At 45.7% G+C, this 15,054-nt stretch overlaps 1 protein-coding gene across 2 annotated transcripts in view; it reads left to right on the top strand.

Moving 5' to 3' along the window:
- The window catches only part of KCNQ5 (potassium voltage-gated channel subfamily Q member 5), a 1,862,282-nt gene that overhangs the window by 1,437,049 nt on the left and 410,179 nt on the right, over positions 1–15,054 (top strand). The window lies entirely within an intron of this gene.

Raw genomic sequence — 15,054 nt, 5'->3', positions numbered from 1 at the left:
ATATTTGCATTGACTGCTCTCCATGTTCTCCTCAGAATTAAGACCATCTGGAAATAATTGTCCTAATATTTCTGTATTTACTTCTGTGATTTTATGTAGCTCACACTGGAAGACAGACCACATTACAAACACAGTAAGACGACAGACGAAAGAGCACTTAAACACAGATTTGGAGGAAATTTGTTCTTAGAATTCACCAAAAATTACAATAGAAGTATTGCAATAGTGTGACAGTAGTCGTTTTCAAGGAGTATTCAAATGCATAAGCATTTACATATTCAGGATAGCACATTGAGTAGTCTTTAGCTTGTGTTAATGCCATTAGTCCAGCTAAGTTAAGCTTGTGTTTAGAAATGGATTTCTGAATCAGTCCCACTGTGATTAGTGTCACTTGTAAGTAAAATGAAGAATAATGTCCAGACATGATTCTGGAGCATTGTGTGCTGGTTAACCAGGTAGTCTAAGATAAAGTTTCCCCTGAGGTGTAAAGTGCAGTAGAGAAGTATTACATTCTCAGCTGATACCTGAATCATGGAGAGTATTTGAAAGTACAGACTTCAAAATATAGACTGCAAAACAATAGTGCAAAGAACAAGCTGATAAATAAAGGTCGCACTGTGAGGACAAAGTAATTACTAGTTGTAGGTATTACTAGTTGTACCAACCACTATTTGTTACAGCCATAGTCAGATGTTTTCCAAATTAACATTTGACAAAAAAATGTTTTTGCATGAAGCCCACACATGCTATTTTAATCTGAAGAATAGATAGGTAGACACTGGAGATGCTGACAACTTATTACTAAATAATTTGTATGTGTTCATTGGCTGAAACTAAATGTATGCCATCTCTAATGCACATTTATTCCTCTTATTGATTTGTACTGTGATTCTAGAATGCTGGACAGTCAACGGGTTAGCTAAACTGAGATTCATTAGCAGATTTGGTCAACCAGTGTTATTTGTGTATTTCTATCAGTTGATTTTAAGATTGACTTACATGATTTTAGCATTGTTAATCTAGGCTAATAAACTTTCTAACTTTTACTAAATGGTGTGGGTATTCATGACCAAATGTGTCATGGTGCGTGATAATTGATGAGTCTTGAAATTTTTGTTGATGTTTATTGATTATGTTATTGTATTTGCTTTGAATTTAGGGACTTACGGTGGAATCACTCTAAGCATAGTCAAAAGGGTCATCAACCTATAACGCATCCCCTTATCTATTAACATGACCAAATAGGGACTCATGCACTAGCACCTTTTACCTATTGTGTCCAGGGGACTCTGTAGCACAGACCCTCAAAGGAATGACCAAGTATCCCATTTTAGCACTTCACCCTCAGGAAAACAGGGCACAGCAGTGTAAGGCTGGTGCAGTGAGGTGCTGTTGGCTAGAAACTAGGAACTCCACAATGTAGAAAAACGATTCCCAATTATTAGTGTTGTGACAGTGCCTTTACTTTAAAAAGGAATAAATGTAAGGAGCCCTAGAAGGTCATTGTTAGAAATGGGGTCTTTGGTTGGCAGTCAGGTTACCCCCTGTCCAAACAAGGACCTTCACTCTAGTCAGGGTAAAAGAGAATCACCCTCAGCTAACCCCTGCTTACCCCCATGGTAGCTTGGCACGAGCAGTAGGCTTAACTTCAGAGTGCTAGGTGTAAAGTATTTATACCAACACACACAGTAACTTAATGAAAACACTACAAAATGGCACAAGATAGGTTTAGAAAAATAGGAAATATTTATCTAAACAAGACAAGACCAAAACGACAAAAATCCACAATACACAAGTCAAGATATCAATTAAAAAGCAAAAAGTATCCATGTAGTTTTAAACACACACTAAGACTGTTAGCGTGAAAATGTACCTTGGGTGCGCCAAAAATAACCCCACACGGACGAGGATGCATCAAAAAGGGCTTGCGATGCGTCAATTTGACTCACAAGTGAGACCTTGCTTTGGTTCTCCTTTCGTCGGGTCGGGTGCGTCATTTCTTCTATCCGCAGGAGAGCGATGCATGGATTTCTTCCTCTTAGGCTGCAAGCTTCTCCTTTTAGGGTTCCAGGAACTGGACGGGCACCACAGGGCAGAGTAGGAGTCTCCCCAGAGACTCCAGGTGCTTGCAGAGAGAAGTCTTTGCTGTCCCTGAGACTTCAAACAACAGGAGGCAAACTCTTAATCAAGCCCTTGGAGATCTTCACAAGGTCCAGTCTTTGCCCTCTTACTCTGGCAGAAGCAGCAACTGCAGGATACCTCCACAAAGCACAGTCACAGACAGGGCAGCTCTTCTTACTCAGCTCTTCAGCTCTTCTCCAGGCAGAGGTTCCTCTTTGTTTCCAGATGTTTCCTCAAGTCTGTGGTTTTGGGTGCCCTTCTTATGCCACATTTCTCCTTTGAAGTAGGCCTACTTCAAAGCAAAGTCTCTCTTGAATGTGAAATCCTGCCTTGCCCAGGCCAGGCCCCAGACACTCACCAGGGGGTTGGAGACTGCATTGTGTGAGGGCAGGCACAACCATTTCAGGTGTGAGTGACCACTCCTCCCCCACCTCCTAGCACAGATGGCTCATCAGGAAATGCAGACTACACACCAGCTCCCTTTGTGTCACTGTTTAGTGTGAAGTGCAACCAGCCAAACTGTCAAACTCACCGAGACAGGGAATCCACAAACAGGCAAAGTCACAGAAATGGTAAAAGCAAGAAAAATGCTCACTTTCTAAAAGTGGCATTTTCAAACACACAATCTTAAAATCAACTTTACTAAAAGATGTATTTTTAAATTGTGAGCTCAGAGACCTCAAACTCCACATGTCCATCTGCTCCCAAAGGGAATCTACACTTTAATCAGATTTAAAGGTAGCCTCAATGTTAACCTATGAGAGGGACAGGCCTTGCAACAGTGAAAAACGAATTTAGCACTATTTCACTGTCAGGACATATAAAAGACATTACTATATGTCCTACCTTAACCATACAATGCACCCTGCCCTTGGGGCTACCTAGGGCCTACCTTAGGGGTGCCTTACATGTAAGTAAGTTAAAGGTTTAGGCCTGGCAAGTGGGTACACTTGCCAAGTCGAATTTACAGTTAAAACTGCACACACAGACACTGCAGTGGCAGGTCTGAGACATGATTACAGAGCTACTTATGTGGGTGGCACAACCAGTGCTGCAGGCCCACTAGTAGCATTTGATTTGCAGGCCCTGGCACCTCTAGTGCACTTTACTAGGGACTTACTAGTAAATCAAATATGCCAATCATGGATAAACCAATTACATACAATTTACACAGAGAGCATATGCACTTTAGCACTGGTTAGCAGTGGTAAAGTGCCCAGAGTTCAAAAGTCAACAGCAACAGGTCAGAAAAAATAGGAGGCAGGAGGCTAAAAGATTGGGGATGACCCTGCATAAACTCAAAAGTCTAACAGTCATGCCATACATTTCGATTACAACTATATACAATGAAAGTGAAAGAGCAGCAGTGGCCCAGTTATGCTTCTGGTTATGCTTTAGGCTGCTACAAATGGTGAGTCTAGAAATGCCCCTTAAAATAGTGCCTGAATATCCCTTGCTGGGCATCTTAGCAAATGATAAACCTTGGTGAAAACTAATAACTGGCATCTGTAAACATGATATGCATGGGCTTTTTTCTTCAAAATGATCAAGATTTCTCATTCATATGCTAAAGCAAGCTTACGTGATTGAATTTTACCAACATCAATATATGGCAACCCTGGTTAGTATAAAAATTTATCTTGGGACTTCGGTGCCTTGGGATGAAAGTTTTGGAAGCATCCCGTGGTCCTAGGAATGTTCACACTATTGGCTCATTTGGAGTGGCCTGTGAAATGGGCTGGATTTTACTCAACACTGAAGTTACAGATACATCTGGTACCAGTAACTCTGGGGGAAGGGATTGGAAAATCTGGCCCATTGCAAGTTGGACCATAAGGGTCCACTAAGAAATGTGTAATTACCTGGGAATCTGTAATACATAGTTTTAATACTTGAGGGGGAAAGGCTGTTTAGCCCTTGTTTTGCAGTGGACAAAGCAGCACAGTAAGTTTAACAGTAGGAGACCGGGTGATTTGACTAGATTTGTAGTTGACCCATCATATAAGGACCCTCTGTATTAAGTGACAGTACTAAGCCAAACATGTCTCTGTTCATTGGACCACTCACCATCTGATTAAAGCAACTGGAAGTGTATCACTAGTTTAGAATTGAGTCTGGTGTTTGGTGTTCCTGAAATCTAAATCATCAATGAACAGGATTTTCTTACCTTAGGTATTGATTGGAAATCAGTTTGAGAAATTCATGGAGAAATGTTGGATCATATCGGGGGCGTATGTTACCTTTTCCCCACAGTATTTACCTCTAATTGCCTTTATCCGGCAGTGTTGGGCCCATTTTCTGTCTCGAAGGTTCAGGTTTGTCAGTCCCATCTAAATCTTATATTTTGTTCCCAAATGAAAACAATGGAGCTCACTGGCGAGCATCAATACATTAATTGCCTCAAAGAGAATGATTTGATAGTTCTGCTAATATGACTCTCCCTCCTCACATAGACTTATTTTAAATTTCCAATGAAATGGGGTTGGGGAGGTGCTAGAGAGCAGTGCACAAGATGGACATCTAATAAAATTCCACAGGCATCGACCCCTAACAGCCACCTTGTCCTATAGCTTGTGGCGAAGTGAGTGAATCGAGGCATCAATCCACCCATGGACATGATGATTGTCTTCCTTCGGGGGAATATCAACTTCATTATAGACTGTCGATTTTGCCCAGGCCCCGGTGGAGGAATATTGGAGAGGAGGATAAGGCAAAGGAGGAAAGTCAAAGGGAGCTGGTGTTGGCTGTGGCGCTGGAATCAGTGGAAGCCTGCTGCGAAGCGGGCTGGCAAACTGCAGTGCCTCCTTGGAGGTTGCTGCCACAAGCTATTCCATTGAAATCAGTCCTATCTCCACCAACAGTCGATTGCTCGCCTGAGAGCGGGTTTGGTGAGCCCCTGCCTCTAGGGGTTTGTGTGCTGCCTCACCTTCCAGACCGCAGATTGATTTTGCCAGAGGCAGTCTAAACTCCACTTTGGTAAAAACAGAGTGTCACCCATGGGGAGGATTTGTGGCAGGCACCCACATGGCCCACTGACTCCAGAGGTGGCAGAGTCACTAAGGGAGCTGAAAAAGGGCCTACAATCTTTAGACGTCAAGGTCAACAATCTTACGATACAGAGGGATCACTTAACAATTTGCCTGGAAAAACACAACACCAGATTAACAGAGGTGGAAACCAGAATTTCAGTAAGGGAAGACTGTGCCCGGGAACACACTTAAAAGCTGGCCAGTCTCTTTAAAAGATTGCTATGTTAAAACTTCAAAATTACGATTTGACGGCCAACTCACAGTGAAATAATGTTTGTATTATAGTTATGTGGAGACAGAGCAGGCATCCAGTATGGAAACCTTCACAGAACAAATGATCATTTTGTTTTTTGGCAAAGAGGCATTCTTCCCTGTGTTCATAGTGGAGCGCATCCATAGAACTGTAGCACCTAGACCCAAACTATGGCAAGCCCTGCAACCAATCATAGCCCGCTTATTGAAATACCGGGACAGAGACACCATTCTGCATCTCAACAGATCTCAAGATTTACATTATTGAAATTCTTGGGTGTCCTTTTACTCACATTTCATGCCTATCAATCACTCAATCAAAGAAATTTGTAGAGCGCGCTACTCACCCGTCAGGGTCTCAAGGCGTTGGGGGGGGAAACCAGGGGGGCGGCCCAGGGGGTCACTGGTCGAACAGCCAAGTCTTGAGGTTCTTTCTGAAGACCAGTAGGTCTTTGGTTTTGCGAAGGTCGGTGGGGAGGGAGTTCCAGGTTTTGGGGGCGAGGTAGGAGAAAGACCTGCCTCCTGTGGTGGTGTGCTGTGGCTAGGGCGAGGTCGGCTGATCAGAGGTTGCGTGTGGGAGTGTGGAAGTTTACTCTTTTATTGAGGTAGGTTGGGCCGGTGTTGTGGAGGGATTTGTGTGCGTGGATGAGGATCTTGAATGTGATTCTATTGTCTATGGGGAGCCAGTGTAGGGATTTGAGGTGTGGTGAGATTTGTTCGTGGCGGGGGAGGCCAAGGACGAGGCACGCGGCTGTGTTCTGGATTCTTTGGAGTTTGCGTTTGAGATTGAGTGTGGTGCCGGCGTAGAGGGCGTTGCCGTAGTCTAGTCTGCTGCTGATGAGTGCGTGGGTGACTGTCTTTCTGGTTTCTGGGGGGATCCATTTGAAGGATTTTTTTAGGGTGCGGAGTGTGTGGAAGCAGGAGGAGGTTAGAGCACTGATTTGCTGTGTCATGGAGAGGGAGGGGTTGAGGATGATGCCGAGGTTGCGTGCGTGGATTGCGGGGGTGGGTGCGGGGCCTAGGGTGGTGGGCCACCAGGAGTCATCCCATGTGGTTTTGTTGGGGCCGAAGATGATGACTTCGGTTTTGTTTGAGTTGAGCTTGATATGGTTAGTGGTCATCCAGTTGGCGGTGTCTAGGAGAGCGGCGTGTAGGTTGGTTTTGGCGGTGGTGGGGTTGCGGGTGAGGGAGAGGATGAGTTGGGTGTCATCTGCATATGAGAGGATGGTGATTCCGTGTGCTCGGAGAATGTTGGCTAGGGGGATCATGTATATGTTGAAGAGTGTGGGGCTGGGGGAGGACCCTTGGGGGACTCCGCAGGTGATCTTGGTAGTGTTCGAGTGGAAGGGCGGGAGGCGGACTCTCTGGGTTCGGTCGGTGAGGAAGGAGGAGAGCCAGTCTAAGGCTTTGTGGCGGATTCCTATGTTGTGGAGGCGTGTGCGGAGTGTGTGGTGGCAGACGGTGTCAAAAGCTGCGGAGAGGTCTAGGAGGATGAGTGCGACGGTCTCGCCTTTGTCTACTTTGGTCCTGATGTCCTCAGTGCATGTGATGAGGGCGGTTTGTGTGCTGTGGTTCTTGCGGAACCCAGATTGTGAGGTGTCAAGGGTGTTGGTTGCTTCGAGGAAGTGGGATAGGTGAGTGTTGACTAATTTCTCTGCAACCTTGGCGGGGAACGGGAGGAGGGAGATGGGGGGTAGTTGGAGAGGATCTCCGGGTCGGCTTGTTTTTTTTTTAGGAGAGCGGTAATTTCCGCGTGCTTCCAGGGGTCTGGGTAGGTGGCGGAGTCGAAAGAGGAGTTGACTATGTTGTAGGGTATGGGGGCGATGGTAGAGCTAGCTTTGTTGTAGATGCGGTGTGGACAGGGGTCGGAGGGGGAACCGGAGCCTATGGTCCAAGATACCCTATGTTCTTCTCTCAGCATCAAAAAATGTTTGTGTCAAAGCGTGATTAAATATTCGTTGTTGTACCCGGATAGACTGAGGGTGGAAATTGCTGGCACAGTAAAATTTTTATGCAGCAGGAGATGGTCATGGACTTCCTGGAGACCCACCGTCCACCCGGTGCACACACGGATGCAGATGAGGCTGTGGTACATTCGCCCAAGTGGGGTCAGGGCTGACCTTCACTCTGCTGCACCACGGTTTCACTTTGGTGATAAACTAACAGACTGTAGACACTATCACACTGTTTACTTGTCAAAAATGGCTGGCATATTTGCTTTTATTTGGTCACGCTGATGAAAAGCGGCTAGTGAGAGGTTATTGAATGTTCCTTCTATGATATTTTGTTGATGCTGCTCCTGTTTTCCTTTCTAGAGCTAATTCAATGTTTATGATTGCTGGTCTCTGTGAGAGGTATAGCTATTAGTGCAGACAAGGTGGGATCCATTGCCTCATGCCTATTTTGGCACCTAACACTGTTGTTTGGTGTATGGCATTGAGTACACAATTGCTGATACAGTTATGGAAATGTTCAGGGTACCTGTGCTGGCTATGCGCTCTCTGGCTTCCCCCACGAGTTTAGCACACAGCAGCAGTTATGAACACTGTTGCATAGGTTTCCTTCAGCTTCAGTATTTGGGTCGGTTATTTTGCTGACGTATGTTGGCATGGGAGGTGGGTGTTAAGGGCAATAAGGCTTTTTGCTATGTTATCTCACGGATGTACAAGGGACATACTGGGAGATGGTGATACTCATCATACCATCATAGGGAGACTACAATTTGATACAACACACATGGTACATGACCAGGCAACAACACTAGTTAAACTAATTAGCTGAAGTATGTGTGCCCTTAACCTACTGAAGCTCATGAGGCATGGGACAGGGATCATGCTTCTCCAAGAAACACACCTGACCCCAGGTGTGCATCAGGTGTTTGCACCCACATGGAGGCCACAAAGGTACTTTGCGTCATATTCCTCCTATTCCCGTGGGGTTGTGATCCTCAATCATAACACTGTACCACTAACACTGCTAGACAGGCAAGCCGACACTCAAGGATGCTAGATAATCGTCATGGGGCATATTCATGACATGCCGTTGGTCCTTCCTTCCTAATACTTATGGCCTGAATACACACACCCCAGAGTTCTTTGATAACCTAATGAAAAACTTTATGCCTATGCTACCTTGCCCATTATCTGGACTGTGGACTCAGTCTGGCCATATGTAGGTGACCAGCCTGCTCCCCCAGGTAGAGGTGGCTCTCTGTGAAATTATGGAGCTCTGTGATTTGCTAGATGCCTTGAGAGTAATGCACCCACATCAGACAGGCTTTACTTACTACTCCTCCATCGATTACTTTAACTCTCGGGTTGATTACTGGCTGGTAGCACCCTGGGTTATGTGAATGGTGTAAGACACCACCATTCTGCCTAGAACATTATCTGGCCACTCCCTGATTGTACAGTTGATTGGAATCCCAGGTGCTTCACGACCCAACAGACATTGCCAATGGAGGGGGAATGAACTGCATGACCTGGTTTTCAAACCAGAAATCAGGAGTAACATCATTGACTTTTTTAATGCAATGAGGGCTCAGTCGCCACGATGGTGAGGCTTTGGGGTGCCTGTGAGTCATATATCCAGGGAATGTGCATCTCTGTAGGAGGCTGGCCTGGTTTGTAGTGGGTACCAAAGATACTTACACCTTATACCAGGTCCAGTTATCCCTTATTAGTGAAATGTAGTCAGTGTCTAGAAGACAGGCTGTCTAGAGGTAGCTGTAGGGAGAGCAGCCAAGGCTGAACTAGGAGACATGCAAAGCTCTTGCAATGCCACTGTAGTCACACAGTACTCACACACATGAAAGACAATACTCAGAGTTACCAAAAATAAAGGTACTTTATTTAAGTGACACAATGCCAGAAATACTTTGGAGACTTTGGAGACTATACTCCCTTAGGAGATAAAGAAATTAAACAATATATACACTAGTAACCAAAAACAGATTAGTAAATAGTCATAAAGTAGTGCAAACAGTGAATATCACAATAGGTTGCAAAGGGCCTGGGGGGACACAAACCCTATACTAAAAGAGTGGAATGCAGAAGTTGGTTTTCCACCTAGGCAAGTGTAGTGGGTAGAGGGGTGCTGGGATTGTAAGAAAACACCAAAGGTAAGTGAAATAGCCCACCCCAGAGCCCAGGAAGCAGGAGTAAAACACAGCAAGTTTCCTAGAAGATAATGCAAGAACCAGAAGAGACTGCAAGACACCAACGTTGGATTCCTGGACCTGAAGACCTGTGGAAAAAGAGGACCAAGTCCAAGAAGCACTGAAGTGTCCAGGGAGAACAGCAGCCCCTGTTAATCCGGATGAAGGTGCAAAAGAAGAACCGCTGGTGAGAAGACAAAGTCAGTATTGCACCAAAGAGGACGGATGCGTGTTCCTGGTTGGTGCAGAAGATGTCCCACGCCAGATGGATGAATGCAGTTTGGTTTGCATCGCTGGATTCCGCCAAAATGCCTTGGCACAAGCAAAGCTCGCAGTTAGCGGAAAATAGCTCTGCCCGGGACCAGGAGAGACCTGGTGGCCTCTACCCAGGAGGAGGAGACAGAAGGGGCTCTCAGCAACTCAGAGAGCCCTCAGAAGACCAGGAAGTGGGCACAGGAGTCCCACAGACGAGGACAAAGGAGGTGCAAATGGAGACCCACACAGCATGACACAAAGGATTCCCACACTGCAGGAGAACCACTCGGGAAGCTGTGTGTTGCAGGATGGAGTGCTAGGGGCCTAAGCTGTGCTGTGCACAAAGAACTTCTTGGAAGGTCACACACAAGCCTTGGCAACTGCAAGTCATGCATGCAGAGGGGTACTGTCTTGTGTGGGGAGGCAAGCTCTTACCTGCACCAAATTTGGACAGCTAGACTTTAGGACTGTCGGTGTCACTTTAGTCCACCACCTGTGTCACTGGATCCACGCCTATCATCTGGAGAGGGGACCCAAGCCACCGGTCGTCGCTGCAGAGGTGTGCCTGCTGAAGCAGGGAAGTGACTCTGTCACTCCACAGGAGATTCCTTCGGTTCTTCTGGTGCAGGCTGAAGGCAGGCAGTCCCCTTAGGATGCACAAACTGGAAACTGTTGCAGTTGCTAGCAGGAGCTGAAGATACAATATTGCAGAAGTCCTCTTTGCTTCTTTGTTGCAGTTTTTAGAGTTCCTGGAACAGTCAGTGGTTGATCCGTCAGTAGAAGATGAAGTAAAGGATCCAGAGGATTCCTGTTGGAGTCTTATGATCTGAATTTGAAGAAGCACCTATAGGAGAGACCCTAAATAGCCCTGAGAGGGGGATTGGTCACCTAACCAGGTAAGCACCTATCAGGAGATGTTTCTGACGTCACCTGCTGGCAATGGCCACTCAGATGCTCCCAGAGTTCCCTAACCATCCTGAACACAGGGACACTCTGGATTAGCTCTGGGCACCATCCCTGGGGTGATGATGGACAGGGGAGTGGTCACTCAACTTTCCTTTGTACACTTTTGTGCCAGAGCAGGGACTGAGGGTCTCTGAACCGGTGTAGACTGGATTATGCAAGGAGGGCACCATCTGTGCCTTTCAAAACATTTCCAGAGGCTCTGCGAGGATACCCCTCCCATGTCTGTAACACCTATTTCCAAAGGGAGAGAGTGTAACACCCCTCTCTAAAGGAAATGTATTGTTCTGCCTTCCTGGGATTGAGCTGCTCAAGCCCCAGGAGGGCAGAAGCCAGTCTGTGAGGTGGCAGCAGCTGTGGCTGCGGTGGAAACCTCAGAAGGCTGGTATGGCAGTACTGGGGGTCCACTGTGGAGCCCCCAGAGTGCATGGGATTGGGCAACCAATACTGGAATCAGTATTGGGGTACAATTCCCAGTTTTTAGACACCTTACTTGGCCATATTCGGAGTTACCATTGTGAAGCTGTGCATAGGTATTGACCTATGTACAGTGCACACTTAAAATGACGTCCCCGCACTCACGAAGTCCAGAAAAATGGGCTTGAACGACGTGGGGGCACCTCTGCTGGTGTAGAGGGGCCATCACACACAGGTACTTTGCACCCAGCCTTCAGGGTTGGAAGACCTGATATATAGGTGACTTATAAGTGACCTGGTGCAGTGAAAATGGCCGTGAAATAGTGCATGCACTATTTCACACAGGCTGCAATGGCAGTCCTGTAGAAACCTTTGTATGGGCTCCTTATGGTTGGCAAAAGAAATGCTGCAGCCCAAAGGGATCACCTGGAACCCCAGTGCCCTGGGTACCTATGTACCGGGATGCATAAGGGGGGGTCCTGTATGCCACTTTGGAGGGAAATACTGAGTCACTAGTATGTAGTGACAAATTTAGAAACAGTGAGAGCATGAGCACTGGAGTTCTGATTAGCAGTACTCCAGTGACAATTTAGAAAACAGTGAAACACACTGACAAGCAGGCCATAAACCATAAGCACTGGGGTCCTGACTAGCAGGATCCCAGTGACACAGTCAAAAACACACTGACATCAGGCAGAAATTGGGGGTAACATGCCAGAAAAAGAGTACTTTCCTACAATCTCTAAAGAGGCCAGTAATGAAATTGATTATACCAAGACTCGAAATGCTTGATTTTGAAATCAAAAGTCTCCAGACTGATTTTGAGGACACTTTTGATTTCATTGTCATGGTATGCTTACAGGAAGCCCTGGAGGACTTCTGTGACACTGCGAAATGTGAGGTACTGTATCGAGGGAAGCAGGCAAGTGCTTGCACCTATAGTCAGTTGAACGAGCAGGTAGAACGCTGGCCTTGGTGTTGAAGTCACATACACATCATACATGTATCGCTGGTATACAGGGTCAGGATGGGGCTATGAGAACATAAACATATTTCAGGGACAATCCTTAATTATTATGAACGTTTGCACTCATCCAGAGCCTGACACACCCAGTTTGAAATTTCTGACTACCTTGAGAGAGAGGCACTGGGATGGGTGGAGAGAGACATTCGGGAACTACTTAACTCCCAATTAATTGGCAATAACTGCACTAGTCATGGGTAAGGCACCAGGATGTGATGGCATCCCAATGGAGTTTTATAAGGAGTATGCAGACTTGCTTATTCAGAGGCTGCTTGAGGTGTATGGTGAGAATATCAAGAAGGATAGACTGACACAATCGATGATAGAGGCAATCATATTGGTTCTCCTGATGCCAGATGTCGATCCAGAGCGATCTTCTTATTGACCATTGTCACAATATACTGTCAACAATAAAACCTTTGCTAAGATACTAGCCCAGAGACCGCAGCTGGCTCTTGCAGTAACTGGTCCTGGTTGATAATGTTAGCTTTATACTCCATAGAGATTTACAACCCTGAATTTGCGTACCCTGATGGCCATGTTGCATAGAATCAACTCAGCACTGCCGGCAGCTGTAAATTTTATTAGATGCAGAGAATGCATTTGATTCCCTGCAGTTTAACTTCATGAGAGCGGGTTTGCGGAGGCTGGGGTTTGGAGCACACTTTCTGAAGTTGATTGACTTGCTCTATACATCCCAACTTCCCACATGCAAGACAATTGTATGTTAATAGACCAGTTTCAGATTGTCAGTGCCACATGTCATGGGTGCCCATTATCCCCACTGACTTTTGCACTGTCCATCAAACCGTTGGTGTTCTAGCTACAAGAGTTCCACTCTCATTAAGGGGTATGAGTGAAGCAGGCTCGGTGTTGCTTTCCTTATATGTGGATAACATTATCCTGTTTTTACAGCACCCAGGAGATAACATAGACCTGATCATCAGAGCTATCATACGATTAGGGAGATACTCCAGACTCCAAATTAATTGGGACAAATCAAAAATGCTACCACTAATTGAATGTGCATCTCCCTTGCATGGAAATTTCCCTCCGCGCTGGATGGCAGATGGAGTGAAGCACCTGGGTGTCCATGTCATAAAAGATGAGGGAGAGTTGACTAGGGGAAACTTTGGGGTGGCACTGGACTGTCTCAAAACCCAGGTGGCTAGATGGATTAAATTACCTATAACTTGCTGGGGTGATTATCCATAATCAAAATTGTTGTTTCCTCAAAGCTTTTATATTTGTTTGTCAATGACCCAGTGGTCTTACCCAAAGGTTTCTTTTATCAACCACAGCAAGTACTCACTAGACTGATATGGGAGGGCACAGGCTTACCATGCACAACATTGGTATCATGATACCATAAGTCTCACACATGTAAAAGTTGAAAGAATCAAGGTTAGGCCAGATTCTTTAACCACGTTAATAGCCTATAAATGCCACTGCAGACTGATGAGGTGTGTGTTATTGCCACCATGATACACGTGTAGTGGACCATCGCAAACCATCTGGATATGGATATGGCATACTCTCCTCTCTTGCCGGTTGGCTTCAACCCCCTTTTGTCGTCATTACTCAAGCTTTCAGTAGCCCTCTAAAAATGATTGGGAGTGGAAGTGCTGGGAGATCTGATCCCTCATGGGACGTTTTTAACACTCCAAACATTCCAGAAGTGGGAGGAACCAATCCCTTGGTTACACTACATGCACATACACTACATACAGCCAGGGCAGTATTTTCTATATTTACAAAGGCCCCTACTGAGCTGGCAGTTCTTACTAAACTGATCCAAAGGTCCGATATGACTAAAACAGCAGTGTTTATCCACAAAAAGTTGATGGGTGCCACTGCTCTGTTGACATATGGGACTAGGAGAGAGTGGGAACATGATTTGGGGAGACCAATTCCCGATGCCTGGCAATATTGCTGTGCTAAAGTGAAGGACATCCCTTCACACACCAGCATAAATTACTTCACTTCACAATCTTACACCAGCTATATTATACGCCCGAACGTAATGCCTGATTTATGCCTGGGGCGAGGAGGGGTAATCCAATGAAAACATTGTAAATCAATCTATGATGCCTTTCCGTACATAGGCTGGAACCCTGCATTAACCTCTTACTGGGGCAAGGTATTTGCTATTCTGGTGGACATACTGGAGATCCCTCTGAACCCCACACCTGAACTCGCCCTTCAAGGGCTAACAAAAGACTTTCCCAAATCAATACAATGCTTCATCTCAATGGCATTGCTCCTGGCTAAGCGGCAAGTAGTGGTACTATTGATGTCTCTTATGACTGCCTTGGAGGCAGCATGGCTAAAGGATATGGCCTACAGCTGTTCAGCCATAGAGGACTATAGCAATCTCATGCACCCTAGGTTGGGTCCTAGGGATTTCTGGGAGCCGTATAGAGTATACTTGAGGGCAGGAGCCACTACTACTCCACTATCCCATATCTCTGCCTCTGGAAGAAATGCGTGTTTAGACATGCATAATCTGGGTGGTCATCTGTGGATGACGCAGTTGACTGAGTAATCTGGCATACTGTGTAGCTCTACCAATAACACTTGTTGTTAATGTCTGGTCTTTCTGAATGCTCACTTCTTTACCAACTACGTGGTTGCTTTAATTATGTTCATGGTGAGTGAGAGGACATAATGTTTTGTCCGTTTTCCTCCGTTGTTTTTTTGTTTGATAATACTGATAAATCAACTAGTTAAAAAATTACAATGAAATGAATGACACATCATCGTCATAACAAAGGAGCAGCAATGCCTCCCAAAAATCAATTAAGCAACATTCAGAAAGTGTCATATAAGAATGCAAT

The sequence above is a fragment of the Pleurodeles waltl genome, chromosome 5 (genome assembly GCF_031143425.1).
Source record: "Pleurodeles waltl isolate 20211129_DDA chromosome 5, aPleWal1.hap1.20221129, whole genome shotgun sequence".
Classification (NCBI taxonomy): domain Eukaryota; kingdom Metazoa; phylum Chordata; class Amphibia; order Caudata; family Salamandridae; genus Pleurodeles; species Pleurodeles waltl.
Note: the sequence above shows the minus strand (reverse complement) of the source record. Positions and strands in the feature narration are given on the sequence as shown.